This window comes from Schistocerca piceifrons, chromosome 4, assembly GCF_021461385.2.
Source record: "Schistocerca piceifrons isolate TAMUIC-IGC-003096 chromosome 4, iqSchPice1.1, whole genome shotgun sequence".
Lineage (NCBI taxonomy): Eukaryota > Metazoa > Arthropoda > Insecta > Orthoptera > Acrididae > Schistocerca > Schistocerca piceifrons.
This window is the reverse complement of record NC_060141.1, coordinates 497106064-497115486: the sequence shown is the minus strand read 5'-3', so window position 1 is coordinate 497115486 and position 9423 is coordinate 497106064.

Below are 9423 nucleotides of genomic sequence, written 5' to 3'. Positions count from 1 at the left end.
TAGTTCCATAGACCTTATTCCAGTTGTTTCTAGCTGCTTTATGAAGCTTAAGATACTTCCTGCTCAAGGTCTGTAAACTGTCAGTGCTATATGCTTGTGTGTTTTCAGATTCACTATTGTGACACAGTATTCAAAAACTCGCTCAACACAATATTCATCAATCGAAAGGCCTGGAACTTCACTCACTCTTTATTTTCATTTATTCTACAATAGTATGATATTAAGCTTGTTACCAATGTTATGGAAAGGAAGGTTGCAACTCACCATATAGCAGAAATGCTGAATCGCAGACAGTCACAATTAAAGCTTTTGGCCATTAAGGCCTCAAATGCAAACTAACTTTACATCCACAGAAAGAACCGCAGTCCACTGTCTAAAAACTGATCTCGACATTATAATCCTACCTGCAGAGAAAGTCTCCACCACTGTTATTTTGAACTGCAAGGATTACCTGGCAGAAGGACTCTGCTAGCTGTCAGATACACTCCTGGAAATGGAAAAAAGAACACATTGACACCGGTGTGTCAGACCCACCATACTTGCTCCGGACACTGCGAGAGGGCTGTACAAGCAATGATCACACGCACAGCACAGCGGACACACCAGGAACCGCAGTGTTGGCCGTCGAATGGCGCTAGCTGCGCAGCATTTGTGCACCGCCGCCGTCAGTGTCAGCCAGTTTGCCGTGGCATACGGAGCTCCATCGCAGTCTTTAACACTGGTAGCATGCCGCGACAGCGTGGACGTGAACCGTATGTGCAGTTGACGGACTTTGAGCGAGGGCGTATAGTGGGCATGCGGGAGGCCGGGTGGACGTACCGCCGAATTGCTCAACACGTGGGGCGTGAGGTCTCCACAGTACATCGATGTTGTCGCCAGTGGTCGGCGGAAGGTGCACGTGCCCGTCGACCTGGGACCGGACGGATGCACGCCAAGACCGTAGGATCCTACGCAGTGCCGTAGGGGACCGCACCGCCACTTCCCGGCAAATTAGGGACACTGTTGCTCCTGGGCTATTGGCGAGGACCATTCGCAACCGTCTCCATGAAGCTGGGCTACGGTCCCGCACACCATTAGGCCGTCTTCCGCTCACACCCCAACATCGTGCAGCCCGCCTCCAGTGGTGTCGCGACAGGCGTGAATGGAGAGACGAATGGAAACGTGTCGTCTTCAGCGATGAGAGTCGCTTCTGCCTTGGTGCCAATGATGGTCGTATGCGTGTTTGGCGCCGTGCAGGTGAGCGCCACAATCAGGACTGCATACGATCGAGGCACACAGGGCCAACACCCGGCATCATGGTGTGGGGAGTGATCTCCTACACTGGCCGTACACCACTGGTGATCGTCGAGGGGACACTGAATAGTGCACGGTACATCCAAACCGTCATCGAACCCATCGTTCTACCATTCCTAGACTGGCAAGGGAACTTGCTGTTCCAACAGGACAATGCACATCCGCATGTATCCCGTGCCACCCAACGTGCTCTAGAAGGTGTAAGTCAACTACCCTGGCCAGCAAGATCTCCGGATCTGTCCCCCATTGAGCATGTTTGGGACTGGATGAAGCGTCGTCTCACGCGGTCTGCATGTCCAGCACGAACGCTGGTCCAACTGAGGCGCCAGGTGGAAATGGCATGGCAAGCCGTTCCACAGGACTACATCCAGCATCTCTACGATCGTCTCCATGGGAGAATAGCAGCCTGCATTGCTGCAAAAGGTGGATATACACTGTACTAGTGCCGACATTGTGCATGCTCTGTTGCCTGTGTCTATGTGCCTGTGGTTCTGTCAGTGTGATCATGTGATGTATCTGACCCCATGAATGTGTCAATAAAGTTTCTCCTTCCTGGGACAATGAATTCACGGTGTTCTTATTTCAATTTCCAGGAGTGTATTTCCACCAACAAACCTTGCCACAGTGACCCCATCCCAGAAATCCATCAAGATCTTTAGTCACTACTCAAATCCTTAAGCCCATCCCAGAACCTCTTCCTGGGGTCCATCTCTCTACTCATCCCTACCACTCCCCACACTCCTACCTTCTACATGCTTCCTAAAGTCCATAAACCTAACCACCCAGGATACCCCATAGTGGCTGGTTACTGTGCCCCCACTGAGAGAATCTCTGCTCTCATAAGCCAACACCTTCAAACTACTACCTGGAACCTACCCTCCTATATAAAAGATACCAACCATTTCCTCCACTGACTCTCCACAGTTCCTGTCCCTTTACCACACGGTGCCCTGTTCATCACTATTAATGTCACCTCCCTGTACACCAACATTCCTATTGCCCATGGCCTTACCATTATTGAACACTACCTTTCCCAATACCCGATGTATTCCAAACCAACAACCTCCTTCCTAGTCGCCATGACCAAATAATATTCTCACCCACAATTACTTCTCCTTTGAAGGCATTGCCTACAAGCAAATCCGAGGTATGGCTATGGGCACCCGCATGGCAGTGTCCTATTTATGGGCCATCTACAGGAATCCTTCCTAAAAACCTAGAATCCTAAACCCCTCACCTGGTTCAGATTCACTGATGAAATCTTTGCTCACTGGATCGAAGGTGAGGATACCCTATCCACATTCCTCCAGAACCTCAAAAACTTCTCACCCTTTGCTTCACCTGGTCCTACTCAACACAACAAGCCACCTTCCTAGATATTGACCTCCACCTCAAAGATGGCTACATCAATACATCTGATCATATCAAACCTACTAACCACAAGTAATACCTCCACTACAACAGCTGCCACCCATTCAATACCAACAAGGCCCTTCCATACAGCCTAGCCACCTATAGTCATTGCATCTGCAATGACCAGCAGTCCCTCTTGAAATATACCGAGGATCTCACTAAAGCCTTCACTGACCGTAATTATCCTCCCAACCTTGTACAAAAACAAATCTCCCGTGCCTTATCTTTCCAGTCTCCCACCACCTCCCAAGTCCCACTGTCCAGCCACAAAGTTCCCCTTGTAACTCAGTATCACCCACGACTGGGGCAACTGAATTACGTTCTCTGGCAAGAATTCGATTACCTCTCGTCGTGCCCTGAAAAGAGAAATTTCCTGCCCACTGTCCTTCCCACGCCTCCCACAGTGGTATTCTGCCGTCCACCAAACCTCCACAATATACCCGTCCATCCTTACACAACCCCTGCTCCCATCCCCTTACCTCATGGCTCATATTAATGTGAGACCTAGATGCAAGACCTGTCCCATACGTCCTCCCACCACCACCTACTCCAGTCTGGTCACTAACATCACCTATCCCATCAAACGCAAGGCTACCTGTGAAACCAGTCATGTGATTTACAAGCTAAGCTGCAACCACTGTGCTGTATTCTATGTAGGCATGACAACCAACAAGCTTTCTGTCCGCATGAGTGGTCACTGACACACTGTGACCAAGAATCAAGTGGACCACCCTGTTGCTGAACACACTGCCAATCATGGTATCTTTCATTTCAATGACTGCTTCACAGCCTGTGCATTATGGATCTTTCCCACCAACACCAGCTTTTCTGAATTGTGCGGGTGGGTACTTTCCCTGCAATATATGCAGGTGGGAACTTTCCCTGCAATACATCCTATGCTCCCGTAACCCTCCTGGCTTCAACTTACATCGTCCTCACCCATCCAGCTCCTTCTCTGTCCCCATTCCAGCACTACACAGCTGTCATTTCTCCTTCACACCCAATCTTTTTATTTTTCTCTTTTTCCGCTACTCCCCCCCCCTCCTCTTCCCCCCCTCTCCTCTGCCCTCCGTCTAACCTCCAGACAGCACATAGCTGCCCTACTGCCCTACACTCTCTTTCCACCTCATCCCTGTGTGTTCTCCATCAACACTTCACTGCCCTGTTCATTAACCTGAAAGGAAATGAGAAGTTTTTTTTACTTATTAAGCTTTTGATACTTTGATCGAAGACCTTAAACACAATTTCTTTAATATCACTAGTTTCTTGGGAGCTGCAGTATTTAATTTTACTAGTAGCTGTATCAACTATAACTACATTCATTCTGCAGCTCTGTCTTTTACCTCTACAATATTGTGATAATAACGTGTATCCATCTACATTCATATGTTCAATTTCTGTGACTTCCAGATGATGTTTTATTACATATAAAATTTATGTAGAAAAACTTTAAATTGTTGTGGTCAAATGAGCTAAATTTGTTCATTTTACCTCTACTACACTTGATTGTCATGCAACATGCTGAACTACTCCATCTGCAACACTCTTTGCCCAAAACAGTATCTGTCACTCATTTAGTTTTTCATGAGTGTGAATATATTCAAATACTGTGTGGAATCCACAACATGTTGGATCTGTGGAGGGCATCAGGCTAATAGGAAGAAATGTAAAATGCATGGTCGCTGACCATTTTTTCTCTCATGAGAATGGATCAGCAATGCCACAAATTGTGAGTTATCAGGCATTTAAAAAAATTAGCTTAATATCTTGAGGTCAACATCTATGAGCATGCTTTGGACCTATCCTCTGCCATGCATTTTTTAATGATATATATGGAGTGAGTGTGATTTATTCAGATATATCGTGTTTGCAAATGAAATGAAATAAAGAAAAAGTTTTATGACCAATGTTTGTGGGGCAGAAGGGAAAATGTTAATTACCATACTTTGGGCCATTTGTATGACTGTGGTACAGTGCCAGCGATACCTATTGGTGGAATATGCTCATTACAGTTTAATTGTGACCACTCTTTGAACAACGCCATTTTATTATCCTGTTAGTTATACAAGGAATAGTCACTCACTGATGTTAGCTGTGCATGTCAAACTTGCAACTATATCTTCCTCTGAAGAAGTGTCACTTGCAAGCTGAATGAGAAACATATGAAACATCAAAATCATGCTCTTTGGGATACTCTCAAGAAAAAACTGAAATAATCATAACTAATGAAAGGGTTAAGGCAAATCATTCTATCAAGCTTGAAAGCTACATGTACATGTAACACAAAGCTGTATCTTGGAGTCACTTAAATCCAGAATCAGATATTTGTTGTTTGTCCCGTACGGTACAAGTCACCAGCTTTTTAATTTCAGACCAAAACATGGGAAATAGTATTCTAGATTTTCAATATGCAGACAACTGCATGCAGATTGGGCAACAGTTGCAACAGAAGCATTACACTCTAAAAAAAAAGAAACATATAAATATTACATGAAGTAAAAGTAATTAAGGTAGCAGAATGGTGACGTTATGTGTGCGGAGCATAAATCTTACATAGTATTCAATGAATATTTTAAGGTTAAAGGAAACAACTCACCAAACAGTAGAAGCAATGAGATGTCAAAAGGCACATAAAAAATACTGAGAACTTCGCAAACTTTTGGTCATATCTTTTTTCACTCTCTCTACATCCATCTTTCTGATGGGTATTGGCAAAACAATTGTTACTGTATTTTATATGTAGGAACAACAACACCATCAACTGCATTTATTGGTTTTATTTATACACAACTGGTATTGGTTTTACGATACACCATCTTTTGGCCCCTCTGTGACTCTAGATGATCATGTTGTTACTGGGAATGATCACCACTTTTTTTGCAGAAGACCCAGGAAACATCACTGCCCACAAAACTTCGTATCATCTGTGGTGGGTATTGTGGCAGTTGAGATGATATGCTGTGGCCGTATGCCATCCAATAAGTTTGGCAGACACAAATGTTTTTTGGACCTTCTACAGAAAGTATGGCAATTCTTGCTGATATCACTGTAATCGCCCACAGTTGTAAAGAGGCCTGAAGAAAGCATATTGTAACACCAAAAACAGCTGCATATACATAAAATCAGTAAATACAACTGATGGAGTTCTCATTACTACATATAAGAATCCTTTTCAGGCCACAGTACACAGACAGATATGTACAAATCCGCACAGCTGTATTATGCCAGCTGAATACACGGTTCCAGCACAGCTCTTTTCTTACTTATACAGCAAACTATGAAATTATGGTAAGAGAGACAGGTGCAAACTCAGCTGTCAATTATAAGCCTAAGATTTCCATTAACAAGACAGAAAACTGTAATTTGTATAAAATTTTATTGGTCCATAAAAAAATGTTGTACAAAAGGTACACTATGATATAGCGCAAGTCAATGTTGGACCTGCTTACTGCATCCACGCCAAGGTTTTGCTCTAAAATTTTTACCCTGCACTTCCCTCCATCACGAAATTGACAATTTCTTAATTTCTTGTGTTGTGTCCTATCAAACAATCCCTTCTGTTAATCAAGTTGAGTCATTTACTTCTTTCTTTCTTAATCCAATTGAGTACCTCCTCATTATTAATTTGATCCACCTATCTAATCTTCAACATTCTTCAACAGTACCACATTTCAAAAGCTTCTATTCTTCTTTCTGAATTGCTTATCATCCACTTTTCTGTTCCATACAAGGCTATACTCCATACAACTACTAATACTTAAATTTATACACTGAAGAGCCAAAGAAACTGGTACACTTGCCTAATATCATGTAGGGCCCTGCGAGCACGCAGCAGTGCTGTAACACGATGTGGCGTGGACTCGACTAATGTCTGCAGTAGTGCTGGAGGGAACTGGCACCATGAATCCTGCAGGACTGTCCATAAATCTGTAAGAGTATGAGGGATGGAGATCTCTTCTAAACAGCACATTGCAAGGCATCCCAGATATGCTCAATAATGTTCACGTCTGGGGACTTTGGTGGCCAGCAGAAATGTTTAAATTCAGAAGAGTGTTCCTGGAGCCACTCCGTAGTAATTTTGGACGTTTGGGATGCACATTGTCCTGCTGGAGCGCCCAGGCAAGGAGTAAAGCTTTGTTTTGTGCAGTCATCAAGGGTTCACAAGCCCATATTGATGATGTTTTGTTGAATGGTTCAAACGCTGACACGAGTTGATGGTCCAGTTTTGAAATCTCCAGCAATTTTGGAAGGGTTGCACTTCTGTGATGTTGAACGTTTCTCTTTAGTCGTCGTCGGTCCTGTTCTTGCACAATCTTTTTCCAGCCACAGCGATGTCGGAGATTTAATGCTTTACCAGATTCCTGATATTCACGGTGCACTCATGAAATGGTTGTGTGGGAAAATCCCCACTTCATCACTACCTTGGAGATGCTGTGTCCCATCGCTCATGCACTCACTATAAAACCATGTTCAAACTCACTTAGATCTTGACAACCTGCCATTGTAGCAGCAGTAACCAATCTAACAACTGCACCAGACACTTGTTGTCTCATATACACATTTCCAACCACAGTGCCCTATCTGCCTGTTTACATATCTCTGTACTTGAATACACATGCCAATACCAGTTTCTTTGGCACTTCAGTGAATTAAATGTAAACAATTCCTTCTTTTCAGAAATTTTTCTCTTGCTAAATCCAATCAGCCTTTTATATCCTCTCCACTTCCACCATCATCAGTTATTTTGCTGCCTAAATAGCAAGACTCATCTGCTACTTTTTGTGCCTCATTGCCTGAACTCATTTCCTCAGCATCACCTGATCTGATTTGACTACATTCCATTTCCCTCATTTTACTTTTGTTGATATTCATCTCATAACCTTTTTTGAAGAAACTATCTATCTTCCTGAGCTATAATTCCCTTTCCAAATTTCTCCTTGGTTTCCTTCAGTGCTTGCTCAATGTACATATTAATAATAACGCTGGGGATAGACTACAACCTTGTCTCACTCCCTCCAACATTACTTCTTGTCTTTCATGTCTAACTCTTTACAACTGCAGTCTCGCTTCTGTACAAGTTATAACTGATCTTTTGGTCCCTGTACTTTAGCCCAGCTCATTTCAAAACTTCAAAGAGTCTAGTCCAGAAGACAATGTCAGAAGCTTTCTCTAAATATACAATAGCTAAATGTAGGTTTGACTTTCTTCAATCTGTCTTGTATCATATAGCATAGGACCCGTCAGTATTTTACAACTGTGACTTATTATTAAACTGATGGTTCAAATAATGGAAAATACAGGAATGTAACAATACGAAAGAAGGAAAGAGGAATGTAACAATACGAAAGAAGGAAAGTAGCTACTCACCATATTGCGGAGATGCTGAGTCACGATAGGCACAATAAAAAGATTCACACAATCATAGCTTTCAGCCATTAAGGCCTTTGTCAGCAGTAGACACACTTACACACACGCACACACACGCTCACGCAAGCGCAACTTGCACACATGTCTGCTGTCTCAGAGAGTTGACACTACACTACAAGCAGCAGCACCAATGCATGATGGGAGTGGCAAATGGGTGGGGGTAAGGAGGAGGCTGGGGCGGGGAGGGGGAGGGACAGTATGGTGGGAGTGGCGGACAGTGAAGTCTTGCAGTTTAGATGGTGATAGGAGGATGTATGGGACAGGTCTTGCATCTAGGTCTATTACAGGGGTATGAGCCATGAGGTAATGGATTGGGAGCAGGCGTTGTGTAACGATATTGTGTAGGTTCGGTGGACGAAGGAATACCATGGTAGGAGGGGTGGGAAGGATAGTGGGTAGGACATTTCTAATTTCAGGGCACGATGAGAGGTAATCGAAACCCTGCCAGAGAATGTAATTCAGTTGCTCCAGTCCTGGATGGTACTGAGTTACGAGGGGAATGCTCCTCTGTGACCGGACTGTGCGACTTTGGGTGGTGGTGGGAGACTGGAAAGATAAGGCACGGGAGATTTGTTTTTGTGCAAGGAAGGGACGATAATTACATTCAGTGAAGGCATCAGTGAGACCCTCAGTATATTTAGAAGGGACTGCTCATCACTGCAGATGTGACGACCACGGGTGGCTAGGCTGTACGAAAGGGACTTCTTGGTATGAAACGGGTGGCAGCGTAGAAGTTGAGGTACAGCTTGTGGTTAGTATGTTTGATATGGACGGAGGTACTGATGTAGCCATCTCTGAAGTGGAGGTCAACATCTAGGAAAGTGGCTTGTTGGTCTGAGTAGGACCAGGTGAGGCAAATGGGGGAGAAGTAGTTAAGGTTCTGGAGGAATGTGAATAAGGTGTCCTCACCTTCAATCCAGATAGCAAAGATGTCATCAATGAATCTGAACCAGGTGAGGGGTTTAGGATTCTGGGTTTTTAGGAAGGATTCCTCTAGATGGCCCATGAATAGGTTAGCATAGGATGGTGCTATGCGGGTGCCCATTGCCGTACAGTGGATTTGTTTGTAGGTAATGCCTTCAAAGGAGAAGTAATTGTGGGTGAGGATATAGTTGGTCATGGAGACTAGGAAGGAGGTTGTTGGTTTGGAATCCATAGGGCACCTGGAAAGGTAGTGTTCGTTAGCAGTAAGGCCATGGGCATTATGAATGTTAGTGTACAGGGAGCTGGCGACAAGCAGGGCACTGTGTGGTAAAGGGAAAGGAACAGTGGAGAGTCAGTCAAGGTAAT